This window comes from Dermacentor albipictus, unplaced genomic scaffold (genome assembly GCF_038994185.2).
Source record: "Dermacentor albipictus isolate Rhodes 1998 colony unplaced genomic scaffold, USDA_Dalb.pri_finalv2 scaffold_25, whole genome shotgun sequence".
Taxonomy (NCBI): domain Eukaryota; kingdom Metazoa; phylum Arthropoda; class Arachnida; order Ixodida; family Ixodidae; genus Dermacentor; species Dermacentor albipictus.
The window spans coordinates 3,149,208-3,165,000 of NW_027225579.1; the positions used below are offsets into that span (position 1 = coordinate 3,149,208).

The 15,793-nt window shown below is 43.5% G+C and overlaps 1 protein-coding gene and 1 long non-coding RNA gene across 3 annotated transcripts in view; both read right to left on the reverse strand.

Annotated features, from left to right (window-relative positions):
- The window catches only part of LOC139052497 (uncharacterized), a 125,230-nt gene that overhangs the window by 95,249 nt on the left and 14,188 nt on the right, over positions 1–15,793 (reverse strand). The window lies entirely within an intron of this gene.
- LOC139052501 (uncharacterized) lies at positions 797–12,060 on the reverse strand. 2 transcript variants are annotated; one of them, XR_011509939.1, is made up of 4 exons: positions 11,743–12,060; positions 10,727–10,832; positions 6,686–6,798; positions 797–920 (listed from the first exon to the last, which is right to left on the reverse strand). It is a non-coding gene; the product is annotated as an uncharacterized lncRNA (long non-coding RNA). The 2 variants fall into 2 exon arrangements; XR_011509940.1 differs by lacking the exons at positions 10,727–10,832; positions 11,743–12,060 and adding an exon at positions 9,196–9,269.

Below are 15,793 nucleotides of genomic sequence, written 5' to 3' on the forward strand. Positions count from 1 at the left end.
AACGTAGCAGTACTGCAGAAAGCCACAAGGTGGAGAGAAGTCATGCATAAAGAGAAAATTCGAGTAAATAAATAATAATGATAAAGAAAAATTCGTCCCGGACCAGGACGAATTTTTCTTCAACTATGGGGCTTTTCTTTCGTGGAATCAGTATGGGTTTCCTTTGTAGCAATTGCTACGAACGGGTGGATGTCTGATTTTCCCTTTATCCTCCTGAGACCCGGCTATGGGAATTTGTCCAATATATTGGACATTCAGAAATGAGACAGCACTCCTGTGACAAGGCTTTCATCCTCACATAACCGCGCTGTCCAACTTATTGGACACCTGCTTGCGCCATCTCCCTATTGAAAAAATATGTAAGAGAATTTCACGAGAACTTCTGTACGCTATTATTGCTCCGTAGACTCGACGACGTCGTACATCACATGTGTACGAGTGGACATCGTCAATGAACGAGATCGTTCTCGTGTGGGTATATTAAACGAGATTATTCTCGCATAGCTGTGCTTGACGAGATAGTTCTCGCACGGCGATGCGAAACGATATCGTTCTCGTTTGTGTATGCTACATGAAAATGTTCTCATTCAGCTATGCAAAATGACACCATTCTTGTTTAGCTGCATTCTACAAGTGTTCGCATTTGTGTTGAATGAGTTCTTTTGTTCATGCAATATTTTTGGTGAAGTTCCACACAGTAACACATTCTGCCAACATTGCAGCGATTAATTTCGATCACGTGAGTCGGCCGATGTGCCAGCTCAGAGACAAAGAGGACACTTTTTAGGGCCCACAATTAACACAAACCATCTTTATTTTGTATTCCGAAGCATCGTGGCCAGGTGCTTGTTCAGGTCCTTCAGCCTCCTTGCCTCCGTATCCACAGTGTTCGGCGTTTTTGAAACAGTGCTCGTATGCATCTGCACAAAAATGTAAACAAAGCAGCCGGCCCTGTTAGATTACAACAAGCCCTTGGAACTGACATGCACAATAGGTAGCTCCACTGCATAACTGATTTGGCTGGTTCTTGCATGATATTGTGTGTAAAGCGTGAACATCTCACAGAGAAACAGGATAAAGAGAACACGGAGGCTCATGAGTTTTCTAACTACGTAAATTGATATTTCAAGATTAACCACAGCAGTTGAAAGCAAGAGCTCGTCCTCGCATTGTCTTGTTCTCGTCTCTGTTAAATGTTCGTGTTTCACAAAGAATAGAAATGGCTGCAGAATTGCAATACAAGACCACTCAAATAGTCTAATACTTTTCCACAAGTATTTTACATTAAATGAACAAGTATAACCAGCACAATGCGTTGGCGGGCTAGTTGGTGCGAATCCATGAATACTTTGTTTAGCGCGAAACGACACACACAAGAAAGACGACAGGACAAGGCGCTACTCTGAACTGACAGCATTTTATTGCGTCACTCCTTTATAGACCGCTCAAACCAAAGGAACATGCGCAGTGAGCACCATGCGGTGGAGCCACCAACAACATCCGATCCAAAGAGCGCACTCATGCGACAGAATCCAAAAAACCAAATTCAGCACTGTACAAAGTTAAGGAAAGCACACTACTGCACTGCGACTCCAATGACTTAATGAAAAATGCTTCCGATAACTCTCGGGCGGTGGTGTCACGGCTCTTTTTCAAGATCGTGGTATCAGAAAACATGGGTTTGCATTTGGACGTTTTACAATGCTGAGCCAAATGGGAACCTTTGCCTGTTGCTATGGATCATGTATGGCTTATGTTCTCTAAGGCGCTCGTTAACACAGCGGCCTGACTGCCCTACATACACTTTGCCACATGACAAGGGAATCTTATATAAACGACACCGACGCTGCATTCTACAAACTTCACATAGTTCTTTTCACAATCAGGTTTTTTACTCATTTTAGAAATACGGCAGCACAACATTGACAGTTTCTGAGGAGCGGAAAACACTACCGGAATTTGGTATTTAGTGGCGACATTCTTTAGATTGTGAGCCACTCTGTGGCAATACGGCACAACTTCAGGCCTCTTCTTTTGTGTGATGCAGTTACTTTTGTGCCGCTTCCCTTTCAGTTTCTGAAGCAATACTTCCGAGACTGATGTTACCACCACACTTGGGTAACCAGCAGTCTGCAGCCTATTTAACTGTGCAATGAAACTCATGTTCGCAGAGTGATGACAAGATTGCATTAAGGAAGATTCTAAACACATCAAAGCAATGGCGCGTTTCACAGTCTTTGAGTGCGCAGACGCATAAGGTAAAAGTTCCTTACGTGCGCGTGGCGAGTACATCCGACAGGCGTGGCCTGTTTGTAAGGATGGCTGCAAATCTAAAAACTGGAGTTTACCGTCCCTAGACAGCTCATGTGTGAAAGTTGAACCTTTGCCATTGTCATTGAAAAGTGTTAAAATATCAGCTACCGTCACGGAGCATTCGTTGTTGGTCTGTTTTATCACAACAAGAAAATCGTCAACATATCTAAAAATTTGAACCGAGTCATTGTTTAAGGCACTCTTAAGAGTGCGGTCGACAAAAGATAAAAAAATATTACAAAGAGCAGGCGCCACACATGAACCAATACACACACCATTTTTCTGGATAAAAAGGTTATTTTCGAACAGGATAAAAGTTGCACTTAAATAAAATTCAAGAAGGGACATGAAACCTTCTGAAGACAACCCGGTGGCATTGCAAAAATCTACCTCGCCACTTTCTTCGATGCACGTCATCACACTGCGAAATAGCTCATCATGCGGTATTGAATAGTAAAGATCTTCGACATCAACAGAAAAAATGTCGGCTACTGAATGGTTGTCTTCCAGAAAGGAAACAACATCGAAAGAATCCTTTATGCCATAAGGATCGTCAATAGTTAAATGCTTCAACTGTTTTTGCAAAAAGCGGCTAACCAAAACCTGCCAATAGTTGTTTTCACTGACTATTGTACGGAAAGGCACATCCGGTTTGTGTGTTCTTGCAGTGAAAAAAAACATCTAAAGCAAGTACCTTACATTGTTTACCATCTTTCACAATCTTGGTGAGGCCTATATTTTCCAACAAAGAAATGGCTTTGCGTTTTACCTTCTGAGCTTTCTCATTTGCCAGAATGAAGTGTTTGTTGACAGCCTCAATGGCTTTTTTGTAGAAGACAGCAGACGGAGCTATCACAAACCCGCCCTCTTTGTCACTCAGTAACAGCCGCAGTTCATTGTCTCTAAAGAAAGATACTGTCCTTTTGATCACAGCTGTCGAAGGTGGCGCGCTCCCAGTGGCGGTCCTACGAAGGTTGTCCACCCTATCGAGGAGGCACCGCTCCTGGTCCTCTAGTTCTGCTTTCCTTGCGATGCGCCTGTTCAAAGCCAGTAGCTCATGTGCAGGAATTCTTGGTTCCGTGCTGTACTTCGGCCCATTCTTTAGCAATGCAGCAACTTCGTCAGGAAGCCTGACGTCACCGAGTACCTGGAAACCAGCGGTGACCGGTTGCGTTTTTTCCTTTCTGCACGGTAGTCTGGACCGGAGGAGTAGCAGCAGCTGTGTCCACCAGAATTCTGTAGTCCAAGTTGATAGAAGTCTGTAGAAACGAAACTTCTTCTAGGCCACAATAGGTGCATCGCGCGAGTAGCACACAGCTCTCAACCAGTCGTACAGAAGGCGTACCTGCCCCCAAATTTCAGAACGAAGAATCCGACACATTCGCGGCACGTGACCGACGGAAGGCCTGACGTTCCCGAAGAGACTCGCCACATCTTGAGGAACATGTCCATTCTTCATGCAGAACGTAAGCATCCTTGCACGGCACACAGCAAAAGCTATGTGACTGACCAGAACAGCAGGATCAGGAGACAAATATCAGTGGGCCCTGATATTTGTGTGTCTGTGTCATAGGCCTCACCAAGATTGTGAAAGATGTAAAACAATGTAAGCTACTTGCTTTAGAGGTTTTTTCACTGCAAAAACGCACAAACCGGATGTGCCTTTCCGTACAATAGTCAGTGAAAACAACTGTTGGCAGGTTTTGGTTAGCCGCTTTTTGCAAAAACAGTTTAATCATTTAACTATCGACGATCCTTATGGCATAAAGGATTCTTTCGATGTTGTTTCCTTTCTGGAAGACAACCATTCATTAGCCAACATTTTTTCTGTTGACGTCGAAGATCTTTACGATTCTATACCGCATGATGAGCTATTTCGCAGTGTGATGATGTGCATCGAAGAAAGTGGCGAGGTAGATTTTTGCAATGCCACCGGGTTATCTTCGGAAAGTTTCATGTCCCTTCTTGAATTTTATTTAAGTGCAACTTTTATCCTGTTCGAAAATAACCTTTTTATCCAGAAAAATGGTGTGTGTATTGGTTCATGTGTGGCGCCTGCTCTTTGTAATATTTTTTTATCTTTTGTCGACCGCGCTCTTAAGAGTGCCTTAAACAATGACTCGGTTCAAATTGTTAGATATGTTGACGATTTTCTTGTTGTGATAAAACAGCCTAACAACGAATGCTCCGTGACGGTAGCTGATATTTTAACACTTTTCAATGACAATGGCAAAGGTTTAACTTTCACACATGAGCTATCTAGGGACGGTAAACTCCAGTTTTTAGATTTGCAGCTATCCTTGCAAACAGGCCACGCCTGTCAGATGTACTCGCCACGCGCACGTAAGGAATTTTTACTTTACGCGTCTGCGCACTCAAAGACTGTGAAACGCGCCATTGCTTTGATGTGTTTAGAATCTTCCTTAATGCAATCTTGCCATCACTCTGCGAACATGAGTTTCATTGCACAGTTAAATAGGCTGCAGGCTGCTGGTTACCCAAGTGTGGTGGAGACGTCAGTCTCGGAGGTATTGCTTCAGAAACTGAAAGGGAAGCGGCACAAAAGTAACTGCATCACACAAAAGAAGAGGCCTGAAGTTGTGCCGTATTGCCACAGAGTGGCTCACAATCTAAAGAATGTCGCCACTAAATACCAAATTCCGGTAGTGTTTTCCGCTCCTCAGAAACTGTCAATGTCGTGCAGCCGTATTTCTAAAACAAGTAAAAAACCTGATTGTGAAAAGAACCACGTGAAGTTTGTAGAATGCAGCGTCAGTGTCGTTTATAAGATCCCCTTGTCATGTGGCAAAGTGTATGTAGGGCAGCCAGGCCGCTGTGTTAACGAGCGCCTTAGAGAACATGAGCGATCCATACCAACAGGCACAGGTTCCCATTTGGCTCAGCATTGTAAAACATGCAAATGCAAACCCATGTTTCGTGATACCACGATTTTGAAAAAGAGCCGTGACACCACCGCCCGAGAGTTATCGGAAGCATTTTTCATTAAGTCACTGGAGTCACAGTGCATTAGTGTGCCTTCCTTAACCTAGTAAAGCACTGAATTTGGTTTTTTGGATTCTGTCACATGAGTGCGCTCTTTGGATCGGATGTTGGTGGTGGCTTCACCGCATTGTGCTCACTGCGCATGTTCCTCTGGTTTGAGCGGTCTATAAAGGAGTGACGCAATAAAATGCTGTCAGTTCAGAGTAGCGCCTTGTCCTGTCGTCTTTCTTGTGTGTGTCGTTTCGCGCTAAACAAAGTATTCATGAAGCATAACCAGCTCATGCAAGTGAATACACAGATTTCACAGCTTTTTGCTACCGCACTGCGGAATATGCAGATGGAAAACACTGCATAGATGCCAGTGCAGAATTGTTTATAGGAAAGATTAATGCACCTTTAATACCACTATAGAAACTAAATGACAGTTTTTGTTAGCATGTTAGAGCACTCAATATGACCAGCTTCTATTACATAACATTTCAGCTGCTGTCTGGCCCTGCTCCCGATACTGCACTGGTTAAACATAGGTGCAACCACACTCTTCAATGGCTTTTTGTATTATTGCGTCAGCTTTTTAAGGCTAATTTTAGCCCCCCCCCCCCAGTTATCTGGGAGCCGTTGCATCACAGTGACGACAGCTGAGACAAGGATCTGTTTGTACGACAAGGTTAATCTTCCTCTTTTGCTTACTTAAAGCTCCCCTCACTTTACTAATTATGTGGCACAGCAACACAATTGTTATATGCCGCCTCTTTAAAAATGCCTAATTTATTGTACAGGCAGAAATAGCTTCGCTAACCGCAGCACTACTCAATTTTCATTAAAAAGAATATCTTACTCCTGAAGCAGTGCAACAACTACAGCTACCAAACTGGTTGTTTGCTGGTGCAAAATATTAATAAGCTTACCGGCTAATGTAAAAACTACAATATTTTTATCGTCATATCAGCATTCATAGTAGCCATGCCATGTGTCGCATTCGCAGTTGTGCAAGCAACATGCATTGCCGATTTATCTGTTAGCATTGCCCTTTCGCTTCTCGCTTGATATTGCTGGGCAAGCAGTCAAACTGGATAGTTAGACACTGCCTGTCACCTCCTTACCTTCCTTATGAATTGTGCATTAAATGAGGATTTTTTCTTGGTGAAACAGTTCTAGTTTGAGGCCTAAACAAGCTCCATGGGAGTTTGCATTTAAGGAGTGTAACCATCCTCTGAAAACATGTACATGAGGAACACTGCAGAAAGAGCACTTCAAAAAAAGAACACGAGTGTATTTATCCCCAAGGCCAAACCTTGTGTCTTCTTAAATATTTATCAAGTCAAACTCAAAATTGGTACTGAGGTGCAAGGTGTCCACAACATATTACCTTGTGAAAGCACAGTGGTGCCTGGATGTTGTGGGACGAGCTCGGACGTGGAGATCAGCACTGATCAGCAACACTGCAGTCTCCTTACAGCTTTTCTGCAGGCCCAGCCACACCTGCAATAAAACAAGTGAGCTTGGTGCCACAAAGTACTGTATTTACTCGCCTAATGATGGCATTTTCTTGTAAAAAAAATGGTCACAAATTCAGGTGTGTGATCATTATGCCGGTTAAATTTCCCGCAAAAAGAATTTTTTTCATCCCGCGTTTGCTGCGGGATGGCAATAGGTCAAGAAATAAGTGGCTGCCACTGTATGTAGTGCGGGACACCGAAACAAAAGTGGCGGCCAGCATAGCAAGCTGAAAACACCAAATGCGCCGAACGCGATTTTTTTTTCTCTCGAGTACATTACTTGCATTGAAAGTTTCTTCCATATCAGTAATGAATAATATCGTTAATATCGGTAAGTTTGTGGCAATAACGTCGCCATGTCCACTATGAGGGGGCAGAAACAGATGGGCACGCTTAGCTGCCAGTGACATAGAAAGACACAGCGGGCATGCTGCAGAAACTGCGGCATTTGTCTTCACTACTATCCTAATACAGCACGTTTGTGCTAAGGGTGGGCAAATATCTTAGCTGTGTTACAAGTGTCGGCGTATGGATAGGGTACACTTCTAACGTATCAGTGTAAACGTGGCTGCTATTGTTGCCGCTCGTGATTTGTTGCGTGCCCACGAGTGCAGATGAGAAGAATCGAAAGGCATCTTTTTTGTTGCTGTTGACCACAACCATTACAAAGCCTACACATAATAAAGGCAATTTTGGTTGTAGCTTTTTTGTCATGGAAGTGCGGAAAGTAATGAAAGGAATGAAAACGAGCATCTGCTTAAAAATGTTTGGTGCGTGCAGACCACTTGGTTTATCTTGAAGAGTTGTTCGCGTAGCATTCGACAGATGGTAAGCGCGATCATTAATAGCTAGACTTGGCACATGACATATCGCTGCAGCAAGTTAGGGGTGCAATCATTACACAGGAAATAAAAAAAATCGAATTTGGACGACAAAATTCCGGGCTGCGATCATTACGTGAGTGCGATCATTATGAGAGTAAATACGGTAAATATAGAAAGTGACACTGTGAACAAAGCAATACTTATTAGGTATGAAATGCTGATATTCGCCCGTAGAAAGCTTTAAGTAACAAAGCCTGCAAGATAAGAAAAATGCAATGTATGTGCCATCTGTACAAGAACATTAATCAAAGGTCCCTTCATTTTTTAGTCCCTTCTCCTCCTCATGCATAGATGGCAGTCAGGTTAAGTAAACTGGACCAGATTGCCACATAGTGTAAGCAAAGGTGGTCACTTTGTGGGCCAATTATGATACAATAGCACAACATGCATCCCTACAGTTGTTTTAATGTGTTCCGTAATGCTAGCCACCTTGTAGGCCCTACAGTGTCAAAGCATCCATAACTTTAACAGCATTACCCAGTAGGGATAACCAATAAGTGTCCACAGCAGCACAACTCAGCATATCTATCAGGAGGCTTTCGTTACACTTTTACAATTCTCCTCTTATGGCTTCATCCCAATTTTTGTCAATACAAGCTTGAAGCCTCTGCACAATCTGAATGCACCAGGGCACTATAAAAAATACCACATCTTCCTACCCAATTCCATGTTTAATATAAGACTGGAAAGTTCACTATCATGTGCAGAACAAGCCAAATTGTTCTGGAATCAAGTAATCTTCCACTACCTGTGAAAAAAAAGCATGCAAGAAAGAGTACGTCGAGCACAGGGGTGTTGATGGATATTAAATACCACTGTCGTGCAGTAGACACCACGTCAACAAAACAGGCCAATGTATAAATGACTGGATCTGCAACCATGTCAACTGAATGCTCAGGTCATTTGGTGGTCACTTGGTAGTGCAAAGGTCACTTGCATTATTTTGTTTGAAAACTATGCAACTGTGGCAATGTGTTACGAGCATAGGGCTGGCAAGATTTGTAAGCCTTTCCTTACATGTGTGACAGAGAATCTGCGAGTTGGCTCGCCCTCCAGTGGATTATCAGATAGCAAGACTGCTTATTTATCATTGTAAAACAAGTGTCATAGTAGCCATGCTTCTTTTCGCAGTTGTGTGAGCAACATAGATTGTCGATTTATCTGTTCTTGCCCTTTCACCTCTCACTTTATATTGCTCTGCAAGCAGTAAAATTGGATGGCTGTTAGACTGTTATGTCCTGTCACCTCCTCACCTTTCTTATGAATTGTGCATTAAATAAGGCTTTTTTCTTGGTGAAAGAGTGCTACTTTAAGGCATAAACAAGTTCCATGGCAGTTTGCATTTAAGCATCCTCTGAAAACATGTACATGAGGAACACTGCAAGAAGAACGCTTAAAAAAAGAACACGAGTGTATTTATCACCAAGGCCAACCCTTGTGTCTTAGCATATTTCTCAAAACTGATACTGAGGTGCAAGGTGTCTATATCATATTACCTTGTCAATGAAGCAAAGCACAGTGGTGCCTGGATGTTGTGGGACCAGCTCGGACGTGGAGATCAGCACTGATCAGCAACACAGTAGGCTGCTTACTCTTTCTGCAGGCCCAGCCACACTTGCATTAAAACAAGTGAGCTTAGTCTCACAAAAGTATAATATAAAAAGTGACACTGTGAACTAAGTAATTCTTATTAGGTATAAATAGGAATGAAATGATATTCGCCCATAGAAAGCTTTGAGTTAACAAAGCATGCGAGATAAGAAAAGTGCAATGTATGAGCCATCTGTGCAAAAACATAAATCGAAGGTCCCTTTTTTCGCTTCTCCTCGTTTTCGTGCATAGATGGCAGACAGGTTAAGTAAACTGGACCAGACTGCCACGTAGCGTAAGCAAAGGTGGTCACTTCTTCGGGGAGCAGCCTGTAGGCTGCTTCTTAAAAGAGTATTAGAAAATGCTAATAATGCATATATGCATTATTCACAAGAGGCCTTGTTTCTCTCAGAATGCCACAGCCAATCACATATGTCAAACTGACCATTTTAAAATGCATGAAAAGTACAGCATAGCTTTGAGGGTACCCCAAACTACTGAAATTCACATCAGCCAAGTTCAGCAGACAACACCATAATCAAGCCTCTAGAAGTTGTGCATATTATTGCAAGTTGACAGAATAATGAGGAAGAGAAGGTGAGGGAGATGGTGCCACTATAGCATAGTTCAAACTCTATCCCACATCATGTGCAGAAGGGCAAAGAATGCGCAGCTTTCAGTTATACTCTCACCTGTGACAACTGCACCAGGTTTACTGACATGCGTAACAAGCAGTATGTGATACCACGTTATTGCATCCTGCAACTGATGTGACATCAGAGATCAGCTTCAAGCTTGACGCTAAGCTATACTAGGGACACATAATGAACTGGCTACATTAAAATCTAAAGCAAAAGTGTTGAACATTGTTTGCCAGCCTGTGCACTTCATATTTTACAAAAATTCTAGACAGAAATCCTGTGTTGGAAAGACAGCACGCACTTTCCTAAAGCTTTCTCTCAGCATCCACACTTTTCTATGCATACATTATTAACCATTATTTACCTTGACACACTGTACACAAGCAGCACACTTGGAAAAGCAGAAACTAACATGTTTTTAGATCAGTGAGTTTTTCTCAGTGCTTTTGTTGCTGCAAACTTAGCCTGCTTCTGGAACGTATCTTAATGAACTTACCTAAAGCAAGTGTCCCTTTGCTAATTTTATTAGGGATTTTTCATTGCTAGCAATTAAGAAAGCAAAGCGCCAGGACTATTTTTTACGTGCATTTTCGCAATCCTATGCCACCCCATTTCTCAGCAGCTTTAGAACATCTTCACTAATAAAACTTCGTTCTCATTACTTAATGGAACATTAGTAAAATTGTAGAATAGCAAGAATTTATAAATTGCATGAGAGACTCAGAAAAGTTGACAGGTGCCAAATACACGAACAGACCCTAGAACACATAAATGGCTGTGACCGTTTAGTACGTACCTTGTCAAAGCAGGCAGATCAGATGCTTTGTCGTGCTGTTCAAGCTGCATAGTGCCGCAGCCTATGTGGTGCAGAGATGCCTCCGTCTCAGGAAATTGTGACATCCCTAAACAATAAATGTTCAGTTTATTGTAATCACTGCTGAAACTGCAAACTTGTGATTTGACAACATCGCGTCAAATTGGGGAAAGCTCTCGTACAGCCAGCTACATGAAGCTGCATCCGCTTAGAGAAATTAAATATTTCATTCTTACATCACAGGCGGTTATTCAACGTGTCAAAGGCACGAAAACAAACAACACTAAACACAAGAAATACAGGTTGCCTTGGCGACAACCTATAAGCATCAAAGTTTGCATCCAAGCTAAAATCTTCTCACGAGTCAGATCATTTGGATGCCGTCGCGCGTTAACGTTAGCTGTGAAAACATTTGCGCAACACATCAACGTACTTCTAGAATTGTCTATACGATTTCTTGCTGAGAAATTACGTATAGAAGCAGTGACATTTCCTGCTTGAATTTTTTTGCCCGTTCAGACGAAGCGATGACCCGGCGCTAGCATACTTCATAACAAAAAGAAAATAAACAATAGATGAAGCACTTAGAACATTAACCTCGGGGTAATTTTCGTGAAACTTTTTGCTAAATGTGCACTCCGATATCGAACGAACATTAGGAAATCACTGTTATTGTTCTTGTAGCTGTACTAATCGTCTTCTGCTGCGCATGACAAGGTACAGTGCTCACGGAATGAAACGCGACACGGAGCATTTAGTAAAGCCCTGCAAACGTGCAAAGTACGCGAGAGAACCATGTCATGTCGCAAGGAATTTGGTGACCAAAGGTGACGAGGACTCCGATGTACGTGTACGCACCAAAATTACGTCGATGTGACACGAACTACAGCCGGTGAAAACGAATATATGCGCATTACTAAGCCCTAAATTGACGCGTTTCATTCCGTGAGCACCGTACACTACATGAACCATAAGAATGCGCAAGGCGCCGGGCTTACCGTCTGAGGCGAGCGCTCCTTCGTGTCCGTTCACGCCACATCGACTGCACCAACAGTCCGTCCAGCGTAGTGTTGAATTGCGGTGAACTACAGCACGCGATAGCACAACTATCAACACATTCTTCCGTGCACTGTGACCCGATGCGGGAGCGGCGAGACAAAGAAGCGCGAATTGACCGCACTACGATAATCAACAACGGTGCACCGCAAGAAACATACAGCGAGCTAATAGCGTTGCACAGGCCCCAGGGCTTAGTGATCGTTAATTCACACACAAAAAAGGAGCACATGTTCTCTAAGCACCGCGTAAATATGATCAAACGATCAGCATCACATCGGCCGCCCGCCGCAACAACGCCTATAGAGCGATGGCCTATAGTCCTCTTTTAGTACCCCAATTCCTCGGCTATGCGCACCATGCAGCCCGCTGCCGTTCCCGCCACCGCAGCACTGCCATCGACCTCCGCGCCAAGCATCCGAGCGTCGTCTGCTATAGCCTGGCACAGTTATGGTTGTTAGTCGCGGCACTCGGCATTTACATGGTGCTCGCTGAATAAAGCAGCCGTTATTTCTTTCTGTTGTTGTTTAAGCTGAAGTATAATATTCTACAGACACCATACCTGAGAGTGCACGTCCGAAGAAAGTGAGATGGAAAAAAAGGTGGGCCTACAAACCAAAGTGCACACGCAATGTTAACGCTTGGTGACCCACACGTCGCCGGTACTGGCGTCTCCATGAGCGCAAAACTTGGACCGGACGCAAAAGACCTCGACCGCCAGCCACGTGCCCGAGGACAGTTACAAGGCACACGCAATGAGAAAATAAAATCGGCTACAGCACAAGAAGCGCAAACACCCGCAAGTAACGTGCACATGTCAGCAGAGCAGCGCCGCTCACTTGGTGCAGAGCTCGACCGCAGCGCCCTCACAGTCCCCGGAACAAGTCGCGCCCTGCTCGAAAGGAAGACTCGCGCAACTGAGAAACTACTTCGGTCCGAAATGAAGGGAAATGACGTCGTTTGTTTACTTCGCCGTCTGTGGTTCCGGTAACTGTGATCGCATGAGTAGCGTGGGTGGTAGAGGCGTATTATTTCCATGTTTTTGCGTGTTTTAGGCGGCCTTTTTCAACAACTTTGCTGACATTGCTTTCAACAGTGAGGACAGCCTGTGGAGCAGCCCTATCAACCGGACAGGGCCGTAAAATCTGTTTGAAGTTCGCAGCACATCGTCGTTTGGTTTGTGAATGTTAGAAGGTGTTCGTTTCTCAGCGGCGTAATTGACGACGGATTTGGCGTCGAGTGGTGTGCGCTTTGTTCCGGCTTGTGCGCCGTTCTACGGATGTGTACTGTTAATGAGTGGTGCTGTTTGTGCATCGGGAAATGGTGCCACGCCGGTGGGATTTGCTTTTTTGTAAAAACATCCGTGCCGTCTTTGTCGAGTGCTTCCGGAAACTGCTCGCCTTTTGTGCGTGTGTGTGTGTGTGTGTATGTGTGCGCGCGCGCGCGCGCTTCTGATATGCGTGGAACGCGTAGGAACGTCCGTACAGTCTTTCGCGAGTGCTTTCGGAAACTGCTCGCATTCTGTCTGTGTGCGCACGCGTGTGACATTCGTCGTTATTGCGATTTGCAAAGGTGTTTTTCATTTGGTGACTGCGTCTGCGAATGCCAGGATGTGATACACGTTCGTCATTTAGAGACGCTGCTTCAATGTAGGGTCACTTACATTTTGGTTGCTTGGAGGTCAGCTTTCAGCGCATGGCAAGGCATTGCAGTGCGCTTAACCATCATTGGCACACGAACTGCTTTGTTATTTCTCCTTTAATTTCAAATTCAGTTTTGTGTAGTATGTAGGGAGATAATGGTCACCAAGATGCGACGCTCATCTCGTTTTTTGCCACTGCTGTGCACATATGAGGATTTTTTACTAGGTCAAGCCCTCTCAGCAAGTTGTGAAACACTTAGTGCAAATAATTTTTCACAGCAGTAACTGTGATCATTACCACAATTGATCACATGACATTTTTAGGGATTGTTATTTAATTACAATATTTTTAATTTATTTGTGACAAAGTGCGATGGATTTTGACTGCTATTTTGGCTATCTGTTCACCAACCTATTTATACTGTCTTGTGGTTCTGCTTTTTATTTTTATATGTGGGCATGCATGGCCAATCGCACGCTTGCCTTCTACAATTGGACATAAACAGGCACTAACATGCTCTTAGCAGATTTGTATTTGACAGTATTGTGATTGACGCACTTGGCTATTTGGAAAATATGCAGGTTCAAGTTCGCCCTTATACTACCTCTGACTGATATATCTGATGCAAGCAATATTATTAGGATGTGACAAAGTGCATACATAATTTATCACTGATCAAACTGCTTGCAATAAACTTTGCCAACTCGATCTTATTTGAAGCATCTCCAAAGTGCTATAATCACATTGCCAGATTATTTTATTGCGTGCACAAACAAACATGTAACATTTTATTATGAAACTTTTATGGTACCTGCCTCCTATATTGCAATAAAATCTTAGGCAGATCTACTCTCTGTACTAGGGATTCAAACTCTGCTGATAGCTTTTGACAATATCATTGTGCTATCCAGTGCTTACTGGCTGGTCGAGGAATGCGTCATGCAAAGGCAGTAGTATCGCCATAAGTGTTCATCCGAGAATATGTCCCCAAGTGAAAATCATTGCATCAAAAGTACCGACACCAGCTTTGATGGGGATGAAATTCCAGAAGTTGAGCTCTGAACGTCTTATTTGCTCTGTAGTTTATGCTGGTATATATGTGTCATAATGATTCAATGTGATCATACAGCACATTGATCACACTCTTGCATTTACTATGAACAGCTCATAAATCTGACTGTCATTAATGAGCTTTTGTATGCACTACGACTTAAGTGCACACACTTTTTATACAATTCAGTCATCTTCAAAGATCAAGTTGCTCATACGACTACAGTGCGTACACATCACATGCCACCTCACACACGTCATACATAATCTCGTCAGGTCTACACAACTCATCGCACACATGTCACTCAAGCTCTATGCATTCATATCGCACATCGCATAAATCTCGTGCACTTCGTAAATGTCTGCGTAGCACATCACACAGATCTCGCCCGTTTTCTCTGCGAGTTCGTTCAATATGCATTTCATATCGTTCTTTCTCGTCAAATCTGTGCGACATGCATCCATCTCGTTCTATTTCTCGTCAAATCTGTGCGACATGCATACATCTCGTTCTATTTCTCATACAAATTTTTCAATAGGGCTATGCAGCATTAATGAAAATACACTGTTCAAATTCCCGCCGAAACAGTTCCACAATGGCGGCATTCTGCGGCGCGGCGTTTTACGGCAACTGCCGGAGAAGCAAGCATGGTTTCTCGTATTTTGACCTGCTTTCAGCGCATATCTTTGATTTTATATTAAAGTTAATACAACAGCGTACACGCAGAATACGGAATTTGAATTGTTCGCGCGCTTGCTTTATTTTACACTTCCTTTGATTTCACGTGTCCATTACGTTGGACGCTAGGACTCAACCCGGTTTGTTTTACTGCGCTTTTGTGGTGGCCTTGTTATGAACAGCAGATGAGTACTGTGGGCATTTAGTGGCTCGTGGACAAAATCGCGTCTCTTTTTTTCTTTAGGGGACCAGCCTCGCGTGTCTGATGAATTAAGCCGATACTTTTGTTTTTTCAATCCATGGCTGGGACCCACAAGACACCTGTCGCACGTGGTCTCGTGAGGGAAAAACATATCGATATCCCTCTACCAGATATTGTGCGCATGTACAACGTCAACATGGGCGGTGTTGACAAGGCGGACCGAATGAAAATTTACTACAGGATAAAAGCACGCGTCAACAAGTGGACAATCAGAGTCATCTTTCACCTCTTCGACATTGCCCTCAGCAACTCCTGAGTGCAGTACACGCGGGACATTCCCTCCCTGAAGAAACAGTGGAAAGAAATACTCAAATATATGCAGTTCTGCCAATCTGTTGCTGAGACTCTCGTGGCTTACG